The sequence below is a fragment of the Pongo abelii genome, chromosome 2 (assembly GCF_028885655.2).
Source record: "Pongo abelii isolate AG06213 chromosome 2, NHGRI_mPonAbe1-v2.0_pri, whole genome shotgun sequence".
Lineage (NCBI taxonomy): Eukaryota > Metazoa > Chordata > Mammalia > Primates > Hominidae > Pongo > Pongo abelii.
The window spans coordinates 150,848,225-150,868,389 of record NC_085928.1 but is presented as its reverse complement, the minus strand read 5'-3'; the positions used below and the strand labels follow the sequence as shown (position 1 = coordinate 150,868,389).

The 20,165-nt window shown below is 43.2% G+C and overlaps 1 protein-coding gene across 17 annotated transcripts in view; it reads right to left on the bottom strand.

Moving 5' to 3' along the window:
* ZBTB38 (zinc finger and BTB domain containing 38) overlaps positions 1 to 11,305 on the bottom strand; it is a 79,955-nt gene extending 68,650 nt beyond the window's left edge. For all 17 annotated transcript variants that reach the window (XM_054552728.2, XM_054552731.2, XM_024244303.3 and 14 more), the window contains exons 1-2: positions 11,075 to 11,305; positions 9,925 to 9,999 (exon numbers count right to left, since the gene is read on the bottom strand). The gene's annotated coding sequence lies outside the window, so the exon portion shown is untranslated. The remainder of the gene's footprint in view (positions 1 to 9,924; positions 10,000 to 11,074) is intronic.
* Positions 11,306 to 20,165: the final 8,860 nt, after the last annotated feature.

Below are 20,165 nucleotides of genomic sequence, written 5' to 3'. Positions count from 1 at the left end.
GGCCAAAATATCACCTGAAACTTCTCAATGTCACTTGAGACTTGTCAGAGAACCAGACTTGATTGCTATATTAAGTCAATTGACTAAGTTTAGCCTGCTGAAATAGCCTTTATCCTCTTTGGTTTGCAAAGAAAAATCTCATGATTTAGCATGAACGGCTAAAAATAAGCTGCAGGTTTCATTTTCCGTTGTTCAGTATGGTTTTGAAACTAAAAGGTGCAAAACTACGAGATTCACCAACGACTACGGAAAGTCAACGATTAAAATTGTCACCTTTCTAGCACACGATCCTGGTTGCCAACTCACAGCCAGGCCTGAGAAATGCGCACCGCTGTCCCTCTCATCATGGTCTCTTGAGATGAGTCCCTCTAATAACTAAGGCACGGTTGGAAGCTGGGGGCTGAGGCCAGTCCTGGGGTAGCAGTGGCTTGTGAGTGTATTGTCACATCCGGACAGGATGCTGCATAGACTTCAGCCCATATGCTCAGCCTCCATCTTAGGTGCTGCTGGGGACTCCTCTGCAGAACCTGGGAGTAAATACAGCTCGAGTTTCATTAAGATAGGGATCCGAAGGTGGTGAGTGCAGCGAGTCCCTCTTGACCTAAATGCCCATGGCCTTGTGCAACTCCATACTGCCAACCCAGGCAGCTCACAATAAATTTAATTTCAAAACTGTCTTTCCAGGGCCAAGTCTGGCAAAAAGGTATTTAACAGGGACGTAAATGCTTCAAAGAGAAGGCAGCCATCTCACTCTGTAGCATTCAGCTGTGGCACAAGGCCCGGAGACAGCAGCGCTGTTAAAAGAAAGCCCTCAGCTGAATGAGATTGAAAGGGGGCAAAGAAGGGTTAATCTCCTTCCATTAAAGGAGGGCCCATTTGGTGAAGGTGAAGAGTATAATCTGTATGAAGAGCAGAGCAAAGAGCCATTCCAGAAAAGAAATTACTGCACAGGGGCGAGAAGGATGATTTGTCCTCGATTTTCACCGTGAGACCATTTCTTAGATCTGAATCTACCTAGCTTTGAAGTTATGGTCTCAGGGAGGGGTAAATGGGGCACATTCACATTCAGTGCTGGCATACTTGAGCTTTGATTCCATCCGAGATGGGCTGTCAGTCTCTGAGAAGCAGAGGGTGCGGCCAAAGCCAGCAGGACATTGTAGACTTCAAACCACAAGTTAGAAGGCGGCAAAATAAATAGTAGGAGTTGCTCATAAAGGAGCAGCCAGGGGATAAATCCCCCTCCTCAAGGTGGGAAAACCCTGTTTTTAGCATAGTTTTAAAAACTTTTAAAAAGTTTTAATGCCTTTTTTGTGAAATAGCATAAGATGTACAAGAAGTTATACAGTGTCTACTTTCTCCACCTTCCCCCAGTGATGTCTTACATAGCTGTAGTACTTGGGCTAAACCAAGAAACAGACGCTGGTATAGTTCAAATAAACGCAGATACAGTCTTATATGATTTTGCCGGTTTTTACATGCACTCTGTGTGTGTGTGTACCTGTATGTCTACAGTTCTATGCAACGTATCACATGTGCAGGCTGGAGTAACGACCATCACCATCAGAATAGAGAATAGTCACCACCACAGTTCCCTGTGCTCCTCCTCTGATAATCACACCCATCCTGACAACCACTGATCTGTTCTCTATCACTGTAATTTTTTCTTTTTTTTTTTGCTTGTTGAGACAGGGTCTCGCTCTGTCACCCAGGCTAGGGTGCAATGGCACAATCATGGCTTACTGCAGCCTCAAACTCCTGGGCTCAAGCAGTCCTCCCATCTCAGCCTCTCAAGTAGCTGAGACCACAGGTGCATGCCCGCATATCCAGCTAGTTTTTTAAATTTTTGTAGAGATGGGGTCTCCCTGTGTTGCCCTGGCTGGTCTTGAACTCCTGGGCACTCCTGCCTCGGCCTCCCAAAGTGCTGGGATTACAAGCATGAGCCACCGTGCCTGGCCTATCACTGTAATTTTGTCAGTGATACATTCTCTAAATGGAATCATGTAGCATATAACTCTTTGAGACTGGCTTTCAGCATAATGCCCTTGTGATCCATTTGAATTGTATGTAAAGAGCACGTGCCTTTTTATTGCTGAATAGTATTTCAAGGTGTGGATGTACCAGTGTGTTACCCACTAACTTGCTGAAAAACATTTGGCTATTTTCCAGTTTTTAGGTATTACAAATAAAGCTGCTATAAATGTTCATGTAAAGTTTATTGCGTGAACATAAGTTTTCATTTCTCTTGTGTAAATACCCATGAGTAGGATTGCTGGATCATGTGGTAAGTATATGTTTAACTTTTATGAGAAACTGCCAAACTGTTTCCTAGAGTGGCTGTACCATTTTACATTCCTACAGGCAATGTAGGAGAGATCCAGTGTCCCCACATGTTTGCCAGCATTTGGTAACCTCAGTATTTTTTATTTAAGCCATCTACTAGATGTGTTGGGGCTCCTTTTGATGGGTCACAGTCAAGAAGGCAGTTAAGCTCTGTGGCCTTCCGAGCTTAGCTGGGGTGACCTCAGATGTCTCTCATTGCTCCAGTTTTCCTGGTAGCTGTCTACACAGCAGTTTGGGCTGTCTGGCACTTAGGCGATGGAAAATGGGATGGTCTCTCTGGATGGGGGGCTGAGTCTTCGGGTTTGCCCAGTTGCTTCTGACTGCAGTGGTGGGACATTGCTATCTGGGGATGCTGAGCCTCTTCGAGGCAGTGCCTCTTGGCCCAGCAGGAAGACTTGATACCAGTGGCACACGCTCCCATGGGGTAGGGCAGGTAAAATGACAGCTGTGGGGCAGGAACAGAGTTTGCCTGGGCCAGGGTCTTCCTGTAGCTTTGGCCAGAGGCTGTGTGAATACTTTTATTTTTTCAGGTTAGATTGTTATTAGCATAGCGTGAGAGGAAGTGGGACATGGAATCAATGTAGAGAGGCAAGGGTGGGACCACCAGTGGCACTTGTCAAATCTTGGGACCCACTGAACAATCTTTGCCCTTGAACTTTGTACTCTGTGACCACTCAAGACTCTCCAGCAGCATGTGGACACCTTGTCTGGATGCCATGGAACTCCTATTTTTGTCTCCTGTGGGTGAGATTTGGAAGCACTGCTGTCACCACCACATGGGCTTTCCTGGCCCAGGGGTCCAGGTCTCGTGAGCAGTTAGAATGTCATCTGAGTATCAGAAGGTGCCTCACTCAAGAAAGTTGTGCAGGACAACAAGGTGATGGGTTTTACATAAGGCAAACATTATAGTGAAGACTTGAACCGACCCAGCCATTCTTGGAAAGTCACCCTCTATCTGATTCAAGGTACCTCTGTTTCAAGAGAGGTTGTAGACTTTGCCAGAACTCTTACTCATCATGACCCAGGAGCCATGAGTTTGGGCTAGGAGGCCAAGAATCAGGAGAGTAGTGATCCTGAACAGGGATACCCTTGAGGTAATTGAGACTTGCACGGGGCAGTGAAGCTTGGGGATCATCAGCAAAATTCCCTGGTGGCTAAGCCCTAGGAGGGTCCTGTGGAGGAGCTCCTTTGGGTTCTGGCTCTTGTGTGTTACCAGGTGTCTTTGCAGGGGATCGACATAGACGTAGGCGTGGAGGAAACTAAAGCTGATTTCTAGAACCTGAACATGAACTGGGGAGGGTAGGGAGCTGGGCAGTGTCCAGGCAGAACTTGAAAGTCAAGTGATGCCTTGGTGGGCTCTGGAAGTTGAGGTGGTGGGATGAGAGGAAGCCGGGCAGTCAGATACCATCAGGTGATCAGTGGGTGTGGGTTGATGGGTTTCAGCAGGGTTATGCAGGCAGGATGAATAGTCAGACTTCCTCTTAGAGGATGGTGAGAGTTTAAAGAAATTGGTTTTTTGTTGCTAAAATTGTTTTTTCAATTGTTTCCTAAATTTCCATTTTCAGGTTCCTCCTGCTCCGGCCTGCCTCCTCTCAGGCTGTGCTCCTACTCTCCTGCTGTCAGAAGGCAGCCCAGAAACATAGCACCTTTCAGATTTAAAAAGGCAGGCACGGCTTGATACAGGTACCTCCCCTGACTGTGAGGTCACACAGTGGGACTCCATCCTTGAGGCCAAATCCTCTGCAGTTCCCCTCTAGCTCTTGCTTGTCTTCCTTTCAACTCATCCCTGCCTTGACCTCAAATTGCCCACACATTTTAGTCTGGCACTTGCCCTGACCCTGCTCTGCTGTCTTGGTTTCTGACCCCAGATCCCACCTCCTACTCTGCTCTTGTGGCGCTGATCACATGGATGCTGCCTGCACGGCTGCCCTCTGTCCTCCTGGGTCCAGCTTCTTCAGTGCTACCACCTCAGGAATCAGGGTACACCATGGTCTGGCCCCATTAGGTGACCAAGATGGGCACATGGGCCCCTTGCTAGGTCTAGGCTGCCCAAGAGTGTCTTGAAGTACGGGCATGCCTATCTGAGGGCAGGTAAGAGCTCCTTGGCTGAGGCAGGGCGTTGCCTCAGGAGTCAATCTTCTCATTGGTGCCTTTTGTCTCTTACCTAAAGGTTGGGTGACTCTGGGCCCTTTATTTAGTTCAACCTCTGCCACTAAATCTCTAAGTGACCACCAGGAAGTAAATGAACCATTATGGGCCTCAGTGATTTCATGTGTACAATACAGTTTCTTGATTCCCTAGCTAATAATCTTTTTACTACATCATATTACATTTAAAGGAAAATCTAAAAATCGGAAGCCAAAAAAAGACTTTAAGTTAAATTCTGGCATAGATATACTAGCTCAGAGTTTCCTAATTTTTTTGGTCTAATAAATGTTTGCCAACTGAATATTTGTTGAACTGAATGCAGCATGTCAATAGTTCTCAGGCATTAATGCAGAAGAATTGGGAGGGCAGATTAAAATGCATATCCCCAGGCTCCTCCTCAGAGCTTCCAATACCACTGGGACCTAGCAGCATGCATTTTAATATGAGAAACTAAAAAAGACCAAGGTTTTGAAGTAGACATTGGTACCTTTCTAGGGGCCAATTCACCAATATGCATTAGAAACTTTAAAAATAGTAGAACACTAAAGTCAATCAAAATGTCCAACAACAAAAAATTGATACATTAAAATGTGTCAGTGCAATGGAAACACAGCCATTAAAAATCATGTTTTCAAAGACCATTTAGTGATTTGGTAAAATGTTTACAACATAATGTTAAATGGGGGCAAAACACAACATAAAATACCATCTCAACAATTTTTAACATTTTGATGTATTTTTTCCAATTTTTTCTTGTATATATTCTTCTCTCCTTTTAAAAAGGAGAGAATGGGGTGGGGTTGGGGTGAGGGGTTATACTAATGCTCTTTTGGACAAAGATGAGGGCTCCACTCTCTCCACTCTGGCTTGGAAGGCACTACCCAAGGTCAATGCCTCCGTGGAGTAGTTTCCAAGCCTCCTTGTCCCAATGCACTGGGAGCCCCATAGAATGCCAGGAATCATCTTCTTTTGGCAGAGAGATGACTCATCCATCCTTCCTCAAAGGTTTCAGTGAACCCCAGGTTAAATGTCCCTGTGAATAAGATCAGAAGCCTCTCCGTGGGGAGTCTGGCCTACAATCAAACATGCTTTGGCTAGTTAGAAGTGGTGCTAAGGCTCCCAGATGAAAGTCAATTTAGAAAGACAAAAAAAATCTTTAAAATAACGATAATAAAAATATCAAAAGTCAAAGCACCAATACTGACCATAATTATGATGATTATTTTTATCAACACTTTTTTTTTTTTTTCCTCTGTTGCCTAGGCTGGAGTACAGTGGCTCCAATCGTGGCTCACCACAACCTCCGCCTCCTGGGTTCAACCAATTCTCATACCTCAGCCTCCCAAGAAGCTGGGATTACAGGCATGTGCCACCAAGCCCAGCTAATTTTTGTATTTTTAGTAGAGACAGGGCTTCATGATGTTGGCTGGGCTGGTCTTGAACTCCTGGCCTCAAGCAATCTGTGCACCTCAGCCTCCCAAAGTGCTGGGATTACAGGTGTGAGCCACCACTCCCGGCCTTTATCAGCAGTTTACCTTGACATGCACTTTTCTAAGTTGCCCAAATCATTTTGCATATATCACCTACTTATTCTGACAGAGTCTCAGCATTACATTTTCTAACAATACTATTTTGGAGGTAGGAGGGAGCTTTAAAGTTCTGATGAAAACCAGAAGCTTCTTGAGTTAAAAACAAAACCCTGAAGTGTGGTATTTTCCAACTTGGTTCTTGACAAGAAATTAGGGGATTTCAGTGTGAGAAATTATAAAGCCCTATTACTATGAATTCTTAGTTTTGGTGAATATGATGTGGTATTTCTGCAAAACTCTCTAAGGAGAGTGACAGAACATTCATGATGCTGACCCATGGGGAGAAAGGAGCTTGCACATCTGTGCTATGACAATTCTAAAACCTCAGGGATTAAAATACTCAACTAGTGTAAGAGCTGCCTGTGTGAGACTGTGTGCTCAGTCCACATCTGCTCATCATGGCTCAACAAGGCCAGGCTCAGATCTTTAGATGACCTAAGCTCTGAAAAGACTATAGTGCCTCAAATTTGAATTATTACTCCCATGTGAAATTAAAATAGAAAAAAATAACAAAATACAAAATGAAGGTTGAGAAAGCTCAACAAAGTCTAACTTTTCCCAGGCTGTCTACTTTGATGCTTTTTTTGAAATGTCAAATATCAAAATATTTACAAAATGTGTGTTTGTACACAATCCTGCTTTGCTGGTGTTGTCCGTGAGGTCACTCAGCAACCAGTGGTCACAGGGATCTATAGCTTTCTTTTAAACACCAAGTGTTGACAGTAGTGAAATTCTGGTACCTGATGTGGTGGTCTCACTCCCCTTCCTGTAGTAACATGCAGCTAGAAATTAGAAATCAGGAGGCTGGCCCCCTCCCCCAACCCTAACAACATTCATATGTCAACTCCTGCATACTTAGTGCTTTGAGGAGTCATAACAGATGGTATTGAAATTAGCAAGCTGTGATTAGCCATTCTCCCACATGAATGGACCCTGACGTTGACTGAGACCTTTGACTCTGCCCTTCCTGAAAGACTCTGTTAGGCTAGGACTTCCAGCAACACATCATCCCCATTTGGCTCCAGCTTTTGAAATCTGGCACATATTCTTAACTTATTCCTTCAAATGCGCCCTTCTAGCAGGCACTGTATTCCCCATTTACCTGGTCTTTTTTTTTTTTTTTTTTTTTTGAGATGGAGTTTCTCTCTTGTTGCCCAGGCCGGAGTCCTATGGTGTGATCTCGGTTCACTGCAACCTCTGCCTCCCAGGTTCAAGCAATTCCCCTGCGTCAGCCTCCCAAGTAGCTGGGATTATAGGTGTGCACCACCATGCTCGGCTAATTTTGTATTTTTTTTCAGTAGAGATGGGGTTTCATCATGTTGGTCAGGCTGGTCTTGAACTCCTGACCTCAAGTGATCCACCTGCCTCGGCCTCCCAAAGTGCTGGGATTATAGGAGTGAGCCACCGTGCCCAGCCCAACCTGGTCTTATCATTAGCTTACACCACTAGCCCAGCCAGCTCCCCGATCAATAGACACTTTCAATTCCTAACAACTTGGAAAGACAGACTTTCAGAGGCTGAAGTATTTTTGCAGCAACTCATCTTGTTATTCTATTCCATTCGTCCTCAGCTCCATCCTAATGTAAGGGGACTGGGCAGAGGCTAGGCAGCCGTAACAGGAGAGTAGGCCAGGCATCAGCCTCTGTTAGATATCTGAGAAGCTGTGGCAAATTGGCCAGTAACAGGTATCCCCACACAATAGACAATACATGCTCTTCAGGGTGTGGATGCGGGTGCCAGAAAGGTCAAGTACAGGGGCAAAAGTCAATCAGAAACCAGAGTGTTTAGTCAGATATTGACAAAACTAGAGAACTAGGTACCAGGCACCTCAGGCAAAGACTTTGAGTTCATTTTTATTTCACACCTTTAAGTCTGGGGCATCACAAGGCACCCATCATATGGTTTATATTTACCAATGAGGGGAATACTTCACCAACATCAACAATGGTTAGAAGGTTACATAAAATGTTAAACTTATTAAAAGTTCTCCAAATAGAGCTTATAACTTTACCACTTTTTATTTCAGTAAATGTTTTGAAACTTTTCCTGAAAATAAAAAGCTAGACATATATATCACATCTTTTGCGGTAGCATTAATAGCCCCAGCCTGAGACTTTTTAGTCTACTTTTAAATGTTTCTTGGCTGGGCCTGGTGGCTCACGCCTGTTATCCTAGCACTTTGGGAGGCCAAGGTGGGTGGATTGCTTGAGCCCAGGAGTTCAAGATCAGCCTGGGCAACATGGTGAAACCTTGTTTCTACAAAAAATACAAAAATTAGCCAGGCATGGTGACACATGCCTGTAGTCTCAGTTACTTGAGAGGATCACTTGAGCCTGAGAAGTTGAGGCTGCAGTGAGCCGTGATTGTGCCACCGCACTCCAGCCTGGGTGACAGAGTGAAACCCTGTCTCAAAGAAAAAAAAAAATGTTTCTCAGCTGGGCGCGGTGGCTCATGACTGTAATCTCGGCACTTTGGCAGCCCAAGGCCGGCAGATCACGAGGTCAAGAGATCGAGACCATCCTGGCCAACATGGTGAAACCCCGTCTCTACTAAAAATACAAAAATTAGCTGGGTGTGGTGGTGCGCACCTGTAGTCCCAGCTACTCGGGAGGCTGAGGCAGTTGAATCACTTGAACCTGGGAGGCAGAGGTTGCAGTGAACTGAGATCATGCCGATGCACTCCAGCCTGGCAATAGAGTAAGACTCTGTCTCAAAAAAAAAAAAAAAGAAAGAAAGAAAAACAAGAAAAGAAAAAACAGTTTCTCTAATAACTTGGTTTAAAGGTCTCATCTTAGGGAATTTTCCCCCGATCAAGTGTCCCAAGACCTGGAGCAGATAAGGTAGGATGCATTTCCAAAGCCTCCAGGAGCAGAGAAAACTATGAGCTAAGGAAGTCAAGAGCTTTCCTATAGACCACTGGGGCTCATAGCTGGGGGAGCAGAATTCTGTCACAATTCCAACTAATATGACTAGATCCAGGAAGGAGACAAAGCCAGTATAGTCCTAGACCAAGAGGATCCTGAGAGGAAAAATAAGGAGAAGGAAATAAGGAAAATGTCCTTCGTGGTTCACTGGCCACGGGCAACATGGTGGTGCTCACATAAAGGCTTAGGGTCATGATGGACAGAGGTGTTGAGAAATCTCATCCATTGCGTCTTGCCCTCATGGCCAGATGTTACCTAAGAGTGTCAGTCAGGAAAATCTAAATGTGGATAATTTTTTACTTCTCCCACTGTTTTTATGCAACTTTATCCTTGAATGTCTCCAAGTTTCTTTTATGTGCTGTGCCAGAGAGAACTACTTCTTCTTCAGAAACCCTCCAGAGCTGTCACTGCTAAGTAGCTGCTCCACCAGGGACTACATTTCCCAGACTCCTCTGCGGCTAGCTGTGGTCATGTGATGGAGTTTTAGCCAATGGAATGTGAGTAGAAGTAACACGCACCACTTCTAGGCAGAGCCCATAAAAAACTCCCATGTGCACTTTTTCATGCTCTTTTCTTACTTCACTGAGGAGTGGAGACACCCCTAGGCGACCTTGAAAACCACATGCTGCAGAAGGCCAAGCCCCTCTCTACCTGTGTCTCTGAATGAATGCATGAAAGACAGTTGCCCCACTGACTTGTACTGTTACATGAGCAAGAAATAAACTGTTGTGTTTGAGCCATTATAGATTTGGGGTTCTATTATAACAATTAGCCTATCCTAATATCCTTTTTGATATAGCTGTTATCACTGTGTATAGAAATCTCTGTGCCCTCTCCCCTTTTCTTTAAATCTTACCACAAACTAAAAAAGGAGAATTGGGAGACTTAAATTTAAGTAGCTGTTGGGGACAAATGACACTTACCAAATTAGTGGTCACAACATTCAGATCTTAGAGCCAGAAGGACAGGACTACGGCAGAGCCTCACTTCAAGACAACCTAATATATTAAAGTAAAACAAAAAGTAAAACATAAGGCCTATAAAACAGATATTTTAGTGTGTGATAGTTAATTTCCAAAGGGAGTTGTCCATTTACAAAGGAATATGCCACTGTTTTCCAGTAAATGACAAGCTTCCTTACTGCCTTTAAAATGAGACTTACGCCTCCCCGCTCCCAATCATTTTAACATAGAATTTCTGAAGAACAGATCTCCCCTGATACATCAGTTATATGAAGACTAGATGCTGACTCAGGGGATGACTTAGAAGCCAGGAAAATCAGTGTATGATTTCTATGCCTACGTGCTATTCTCATGTATACGTCAAAACTTTTCTCTTGGGAATTTAACTTTCTTGGGTAGGAACTTCCAGAGGTCGTGAAATTATAGGCTTTGTAAAGAACTATGAGTTTTTAGACAAAGTTAAAACAGACACATTGTGTCTTTGTGTTTAATATCATCCCAGATACGATGGCACAAGTAGGAATGAAAACAAGTCCTCTGTAAACAGGGCGATAAGATAATGCACGTTCATACACAGAACAATCAGAAACGTGCTCAGTAAAGGCAGCACAATTGTGTACATCTTTTTACCAGAGCTGTCATATTTTACCAAGTTAAGTGTGAAAATACCATTTGATGGCACAGGACACGTATTTGCCTAGAACAGGGTTTATTTTTATGTCTGATTGCTCAGTATAAGATCTAGGAAGCAAACAATCCAGAACTCTGAACAAACATTCTGACAGTCTGAAACGGAGTACTCAGGTGAGGGGAGGAAGAGGAGGCAAAACAAGAGGGTTGACAGGGAAAGGCATCAGTTGGGCCATTCTCCCCAGGGTTTCCGTCTTGGTATTTTTTTGTTTTGTTTTGTTTTGTTTGCATTCTTTTCTGATCTTGTGGAGAAGAGAGATATCAGATCCCTTTGGGGCCGTATTTAGAGGGTCTCCCAAATGCAGTCCCTACTCCCAACTCTGCGCTGGGGCTTGGCAAGCTGTAGGCGTCAGGGAACAAGATGGCGCCCTACGGTGAAGGGCGCTGAGTGAGGGGGGGCCAAAAGTGGGCCTTCACTTACTCGGAGGCGCTGGCTCCTCTGAAGCCCAGACGCTGTCAACTCCCTGGGCCCAGGAGTCACAACCGCTTTCGTGCTCTGGGTTCTTCACTTCTTGTGGTGATCAGCTCCACATATTTTTCTGATGATGTCACCCATTCTGACTTCCTACATTTTGAAAGTTGATCTACAAGTAAAATCTTTCGTGAGGCTTAAAAAAAAGAAGAAAAGAAATAAAAGGTGTGCTATAGGGAGATGGAGAGGAAGAGAAAGGCCGTTGCCTCTTTAGTTTGAGATTTGCTGCAGCTGCGAGTGCCACTCCCCAACTAGTTTCCTGGCTTCAGAGGGAGGCCAGTGGCCGGGTGTGGGTGACGTCAGGGCCAGGCCTGAGTCATCGCCAGCAGCCCGGGCCGGGCTGCCCTGCCACTCGGAAGGGGACAAAAGGAACCTTTGATGTCCAGAGGCCCTCCTCTCAGCACACTCGCCGGCACAGACCAGCAGGCCAGGAGAACATTCCTGCCGTCTCCCCACCCCCAGCCGCCCTTCCTACTTCCGGAACAGCCCCGGACAGATTCAACAAGGCCTCCCCAAAGGACATCACCCTCCTGCATGGCAGAGGCATGGCCGTGCTCTGTCAGAGAAGCAGGGAAGAAGAAGAGGGTGTTTCCCTGGGGACCTCTCACTGCCCCTCTGCCATCCCCCTTCTTCTGTGGGGTGCCCACCTTACTCAAGGAGTTGCAGTGGTATTGAAAGAGATGTGGAAAGGTGGAAAGCACTTTTGTCACCATCCCCGGGCAGCTCCTGGTGGTCAGTGTCTATTCTCCTCTGCCTCTGTGCTGTGGCCCTGGGCTTCGCTCCCTACCCTGGGTGCCAACATGAACTAGCTCTTCCTGGATTTAAGACATGACCACTCTTTAAAGGGGATATTTATATCTCAGTGCCTGGCATGAGGCTTGGTAATTATATGATGAATTAAGGAATGATAATTGTAAAATAAAATAGTAGAGGACACATATTAAATACTTAGAGTGAACATTCAAGCCTCTGTGCTTTATGAAGATTATTCATTTATTGGTATTATCACAACAAAAAAGCTGTGAGGTAGGTACTATTACTATTCCTAATGCTATAGAGGAGGAAATGGATGCTCAGAGAGGTTAAGACACTCCTCTAAAGCCTCACAGCTAGTTAGTTCATGGCAGAGCCTGGATCATCTAATCTCACATCCTGTTTTCTTAATCACGGTGCTGAGTGGCTGGAGTGAATGAAGGAATATTGACCAAGGGCACCCTGGCCAGGAGAAAGGAGACAAAGATAAAGATGGGACTTGAAACCACATCCTACAAGGAAACAGTGAAACAATTAGGAATGTTCTGGCAACATGGGCCTCATGCCTTCTTACTGCGTCAACACCAGGTCTGAGGTTTGGCAAGTGGGTGGCTTACTCAGCGTGGCCAGGAGGGCGAGTCAGTCATCAGGTTCAAATGCAGATGAGAAACTAGGGAGGTCGGATGGACGCAAGCCTGTGGCATGTGTAGATGCATAATGCGAGAGCCATGGGGGACAGAGTACCTCGGTGGGAGCCAGAGTCCATGCTTGTCTTTGTTGCCTTCTGGCCTCAATGATGTAGGTGGGAGGGTCAGTCCATCTGGGGTGGACAAGAAGGCTACAGGAAGAAGGACATGACGGCACTCTCAAAGACTCCAGACTCAGAAAAAGAGTTGGAACTGTGGTGTGGTTTTAGAGTGCAGGAGGAGTGAGAAGGGATTGGGAACAGATCTGGACCTGACAATGGTAGTTACTCTCTGCTCTTAGCGCCCTCCTACCAGGAATCAGCTGCCTTTCTGGGCCTGAGGAAGAGTCCTGGCAATGGCTGTGAGCAAGCAAAGACGAGGAGGGGTGGCGAGAAGAGAACATCTGCTTATCAGGGTATCTGGGCCCAGCATAAGAATGACCTACGAGGTAGCTTCTCCCTCTGTGGTTTATGATTCTGTGGTTTGTACTTTTCCATGATTCTCTTAGAGTAAATGTCTCATTCCAAGAGGAAGACAAAACCAGGAATTTCCAGCCCCTTGTGGAGGCCTCCTCGATAACACACCCACAGCTTTCCTTCCCACTGTGGGTGGAGTGTCAGGTCACAGAGACCACTCTCCCTTGCTCAGGCAATCTATGCCTCTGATGCCTGGGACATTGTGTAGTTCTACCTTGTTCCTGGGAGCTCTGCCATTTGCCACTCTGAGGAATTGCACTTGTTCCATGTAGTTTGAATCCCTAGGCAGGTGGAATTTATAGAGGTGAATTTCACAAGAGAGAAAGCCACATGCTTTTAATCAAGGGAGCAGCAGCAACTGATCAGGTTCACTGTCAGTGTCTGCACACAGCCTGATCTTGGGCTGAGGAAATCGCTTTAAGTTCCAGGCATTTTTGGCAGAAGACTTGTTTATTCTTTTCTTCCTTCTCTGCAGAAAATGCCTCTGGGCACCTCCCTGCTCTGTTTCCCCAAAGACTCAGTGGCCTTGCTTGCTTCATATACACAGGTATTTATTTCTCTAGTAAGATTAACAGAGGCTGATTATTTCTTCACCCTGCATCCTATCAGGATAATGTGAACAGAAAAATAAAGAAAAGAAGCAGAAATGATCAGTAAGCTTAAGTGAGACACAGATTCTTGGGTTATATGCTCTGGGGTTGATACTGACAGTGAAAATAAAATCAGAGAACTGGGAAAAATATCCACTTGGAGATACAGAGAAGTAAGTACAATAGCACTTCCCTAGTCTCTACATGAAGTGGAGCATCCTCCTCCTTTGCTACAACAAATGCAGTTAAATGCTGGTAATTAAAACCAAACCTTTATGAATGCAAGGAATTCCTTGGAAGACTTGTCTATACTTGTTGACTTAGATTTCTCTCATTTCATTCCCTCTCTTTAAAAAAAATTATTAAGGTATAAGTTACATACCATAAAGTTCACTCACTTAAAGTGTACAATTCAATGGGTTTTAGTGTATTTACAGAATTATGTAATTTGTAATCTTTTTTTTAACACTTTTTGTCACCACCCCAAAAAACACTGTGCTTATTAGGTATCATTCTTCATTTGTCCCCACCTACCAGCCCTAGATGACCACTCATCTAGTTTCCGTCTCTATAGATTTTCCTCTTCTGGACATTTTCCACAAATGGAATCGTACAATATATGGTTCAAATATTTGTCCTCTCCAAAACTCATGTTGAAATTTAATCTCCAATATGGCAGTACTGAGAGGTGGGGTCTTTCAGAGGTGGTTAATCCACTCATGGATTAATGGATTAATTGGTTAATGGATTAATGGGTTATCACAAGAGAGAGACTTGTGGCTTTATAAGAAGAGGAAGAGGGACCTGAGCTAGCACTCTCAGCCACCTTGCCATGTAATGTCCTGTGTCACCTTGGGACTTGGCAGAGAGTCCGCACAAGCAAGAAGGTCCTCACCAGATGTGATCCCTAGACTTTGGACTTCTCAGCGTTCATAACTGTAAGAAGTGAATTTCTTTTCTTTATAAATTACCCAGTTTCAAGTGTTCTGTTTAAGCAACAGCGAATGAACTAAGGCATAGAATATTTTAGTACTTCATTCCTTTTTATGCCCAAATAATATTCCACTGTGTGGGTATACAACATCTTGTTTATCCAAATCTCAGTTGATGAACACTTCAGTTGTTTTCACTTTTTGGCTGTTATGAATAATGTTGCTATGAACATTCATGTGCAAGTTTTTTTTTTTTGTGGACATGCATTCATGTCTCTTGGGTAGACACAAAAGAGTGGGATTGCTGAGTGATATCGTACTATGTTTAACATTGTGAGAAACTATCAAACTGTTTTCCAAAGTGCTGCATCATTTTACATTCTCACTAGCAATTTATGAGGGTTCTGATTTCCCCACATCCTCACCAACGCTGTTATTGCCTGTCTTTTTTATTATAGCCATCCTAGTGGGTACAATGTGATATCTTATTGTGATTTTGAACTGCATTTAACAAACGACTAATGATGTTGAGTGTGTTTTCAGGAGCTTATTGGTCACTTGTATATCTTCTTTGGAGAACTGTCTATTCAAATCCTTTATCTTTCAAATTGGGCATTTATTTTTTCTTTCTTTTCTTTTTTTTTGTTTTAGATGGAGTTTCCCTCTCATTCCCTTGGCTGTAGTGCAATGGCACAATGTCAGCTCACCACAACTTCCACCTCCCGGGTTCAAGCAATTCGCCTGCCTCAGCCTCCCGAGTAGCTGGGATTACAGGCATGTGCCACCATGCCTGGCTAATTTTGTATTTTTAGTAGAGATGGAGTTTCTCTAGTTGGTCAGGCTGGTCTTGAACTCCCAACCTCAGGTGATCTGCCTGCCTCAGCCTCCCAAAGTGCTGGGATTACAGGCGTGAGCCACCTGGACTAAAATTTTTTTTTTTTAATTTTTCAGTTTTAGGGATTCTTTATATATCCCAGACACAAGTCCCTTATCAGATATATTTTACAATATTATCTCCCTGTCTATGGTTGTCATTTCATTTCTGGTTGGTGGTATTTGAAGCATAAAAGTTTTTAATTTTGATGAAGTCCAACTGGTCTCGAACTCCTGACTCCAGGTGATCCACCTGCCTCAGCCTCCCAAAGTGTTGGGATTACAGGCGTGAGCCACCACGCTCGGCCTAATTTTTTTTTTTTTTAATTTTTGAGTTTTAGGGATTCTTTATATACCCCAGACACAAGTCCCTTATCAGATATATATTTTACAATATTATCTCCCTGTCTATGGTTGTCATTTCTTTTCTGGTTGGTGTTATTTGAAGCATAAAAGTTTTTAATTTTGATAAAGTCCAACTTATCAATCTTCTCTTTCATCACTTGTACTTTTGGCATCATATTTGAGAAAACATTATCTAACCCAAGGTCATGAAGATTTACACCTGAGTTTTCCTCTGAGAGTTTTATAGTTTTAGTTCTTACATTTAGATCTATGATACACTTTAAGTTAATTTTGCTTATGGTGTGAGATACGGATCCACATTCATTCTTTTCATGTGGCTATCTGGTTGTCCCATAACTATTTGTTGAAAAGATTATTCTTACAACAATTCTGTACATATAAAACTATTCTAAAATAAAGAGTTTATTTAAAAAACTATTCTAAAATAAAGAGTTTATTTATTCTTCCCTCTATTGAATTGTCTTGGCCCCTTTGTCAAAAATCAACTGACCATAAATATTAATATTTATTCCTGGACTCTTAATTCTATTCCATTGATTTAGATATCTATTGTTATGCCAGTACCACACTGTTTTGATTACTATAGCTTCATGTTATGTTTGGAAATTAGGTAGTGTGAGTCCACCAACTTCGTTCTTTTTCAAAATTGTTTGGCTATTCTGGATCCCTTGCACTGCCATATGATTTTTAGGATCAGCTTCTCAATTTCTGCAAAAAATACAGCTGGGGTTTTGATAGATGTTAAATGGTACCTGCAGATCAATTTTGGGAGTAATCCCATATTAGCAATATTCAGTCATCTGATTCATAAACCTAGGAAGCCTTCTCATTTATTTAGATCTTTGATTTATTTCAGCAATGTTTTGTTGTTTTCAGTGTACAAGTCTTGCAATTCTTTTGTTAAATTTATTCTCGAGTATTTTATTAACTGGTATTATTTATACTGGGAATCATCTATGCTCATGGACTTAAGAGCTTGTGCTTTCATGATCAAAAGTCTTAAGTCCCAGTCCTGGTTTCACTATTTATTAGCTGCATGTAATGTAAGGTTACTTAGACTGTATCAAGTTCTTTTTCTTTGTCTGAGAAAAAGGAAATACTAATACCACCTCATGGGTTTGTTATGCAGATTAAATAAGATAATGCATATGTAACCCTATTCAGACCATGACCTACAGGGTGCAGTCTTGGGGTGGGGGGCAGGGTTGCAGCCCAAGAAACCCAGTCTAGTCACCAAAAGTAATTTCTAATTAACTCATATTAATACTTGCATTTCTCAAACATCACAAAGAGCCCCTTCAATTCCCCTCAGCATCCTTTTCCCCTCCTATCCAAGGCCCTTACACCCCATAGCTTCTGCGTCCCTTTCTCCCAAACTCCCTAAAATCTTTTTCTCCAGTCCTAATCAGCATTCCTCTGGTCCTTCTGCTTCTGTCCAGTTCTTCTTCTGATGGGGCAGAAAAAGAAATTGGACAGACAAAGCCAGAACTCTTGTTAGTGGGCAGGAAGAGAAGAAAATCAGGGAACACTTAAACTTAATTTATGTCCTATCATTCATGTAAAGTGCTTAGTGCAATGTCTGATATATAATAATGGCTCAATAAATGTTGGATTAAAAATGTTTTTTGTGCTGGTGGTTATTTTATGCTATCTATATTTTATGTTATCTGTATTTTATGTTAATGATGTGGGGGGTTTAGATCATAACCTCTGAGAATCCAGTCCAGAGGTTGCTACCCAATGGCCCATCCTCACTCATTCGGGTGAATTTTGGGAATTCAAATTTGGAATTATTGTTCTCTTTTCTTCCTCCTGAATCACGCCTCAGAGAATCAGCCCTTGGAAAACTATAAAACTTGTAAAAAGTTCATCTTTAGGGCTCTTTGCGTATTGTTTGGAGGACACATCTGTTTCCTCCCTAGACCAGCTCCAGGACCCTATACTCTTTCCCCTCCACAAAACCTTCTAGTATAATACCTTCAAGCGCAGGTCAGGACTCATTATTTGGTGGGTCAGCATGGGTTTCAAGTGATAGAATAAAATAAAACAATAGAAGAGATCCAAGTACATTATAACTAACACTTTCATTTCGATTTTATAATATGTATGTGAGCTGGGTCTCTCTGTGAAACATATTTTCTATTGTGGTTCAGGGTTTGAAAAAAAATGTTTAAAAATCCCTCACTTTCGCTAAGGTGTATAAACAACTCATCAGAGCATAAAGTAAACTCCTCTTAGTGATCTGTCCACTTTTATAGGGATGGAGACCTTAAGCCCTAGGGATGAAGCTCCATCAGTAGTGAAGTATTTGGGGGCACTGAGGCTCTTTCCTGTAATTTACAACACTTGGAGAAGGAGTAACTTCTGTTTGCTGTGTGGACCTACCCTGCTCCCTCATGCCACCCCATAGCCATCCCCTTCTCTCATTCCCACAATATCTACACATTCACACCTTGAACTTGTGTGGGGTTTTCTATTTTTCAAGACTCTTTCACGTTCTCCATCTCATTTGGTTTTCACAACTATTCTATGAAGTTGATGGGTCAGACGCAAGTCCTTGCTTGACCACTTAACATACTGTGTGACCTTAACTTCTCAGCCTCAGCTTCCTCAGTTCTGTTATCTATATAAAACCAGAGAAGTCAAGAAATTTGGCCAACGTCACACAGCCCAGAAGTGGCAGGACCAGGAAGAGAACTCGATTTTCCACCTCCCAGCCTGGTTGTCCTGCAGGCTCCGCTTATGGAAATGCATATCTTTTTTTAGAGGCATGATTCATCTGACTACCTTACAAAGAATGTTTGAAAAGCAGAGAACATTTTGCTCTCCCCTCCCCGCCATATCTAAAAACACTGACTTTTATGGCACCAGGCACAAGACAAACAACTCTTCATGCTTCATGGTGAGGGGTTATCACACTCAACATCAAAGACTATTTATTTAAGGCTGGGGCAGTCAGAAACAGAAACAAAGTCAAGAGGAGAGGAAAACAAAGTTCCCTGAGTGCTCTGTTTTTGTCCTTTGTGTAGCAGAGTGTCCCCTCTAGTGGCTCTGGAGGAAAATAGCTTCTGGAAAACACATTTACAGATTTGACATTGACAGAGTCAGAGAATTTGGTGCTTTAGGCGAGCTTAAAGCACTTGGTTCTGTGCTTCCTTTTATTGATGAGAAATTGAGGACAAGAGCAGTGGTTCTCAACCAGGGGTGCGTTTGCCCCCTGGAAAACGTTTGGCAACATCTGGAGAGTTTTTTATTGTCATTTTGGGGGGTAATACTGTCAACAGTGGGTAGAAGCCAGGGATGCTGCCAAACATCCTACAATACACAGGACAGCCCCCCACCCCAACACAACTATCTGGTCCAGTAAGTCAATAGTGCCGAGGTGAAGAAATCCTAGACTAGAAAAATGACGGGACCTGCCCAGGGACTTACAGCTTATTCACAGCTTTTGACAGCTCAGACTAAGCACTCTCTTTTTGTTCCTTACTTTTTTAAAAATTAGAATTGTTAATGATTCAAAAATAATACATGCTCATAAATAAGAATAACATAATAAAATATGATTAAAAGATTTTCCATCCCCTCATGCCTCCCCAGAATCAATGTTAACATCCTTGGTGGTTGATTAGGCCAAACTGTATTAGAAATGACAATTGTAGACCCTTTTTGATGTACAAAAATGGCAATTTCTGATAGCAAAGCTTAAGACATTCATCCCTCTCTCCAGGCACACGCTGAAACAAGCATCAAGGCACACAGGGGATTATTTTGACTTTGCTTGTCATACAGGAGTTACAGTCAACAGCACAAATTATAATTTTTCATATTTAATAAACAGAGTACCTCTTCAGATCAAAGATAAGGATCTCCCGCATGTTCCCAGAAGCTTAGGATGCTTAGCACTGTGGGGTCACAGAGCTAAGATGGTCTATGACAGACATTAGAGGATACTGAATCGTGTGGTGCGTGTCTTTAATGCCTCTTTGACACTTGGGGATCTCACCCTTTTGTAGAGAGCTTGGTTCAGGATTAGAATCTTCTGTAGGCTATGCTGTCTAACTAGAGATTAGTAAGATTCTTTTGTTCTTTTTGTATTTATTATTATGGGCACTTTGTAGGAAGCACTGTTGGTTTTCTATTGAATATGAGGTTTTAAAACGTCATCTTATGACAAATTTATAAGAAAAACTGAGACAACTCAAAAAAATTTTGTTGTTTTTGTTTATGAGACAGGGTCTTGCTCTGTTGCCCAGGCTGGAGTGCAGTGGTGTGACCATGGCTCACTCCAACTTCAACCTTCTGAGCTCAAGCAATCCTCCCACCTCAGCCTCCTGAGTAGCTGGAACCACAGGCATGCACCACTA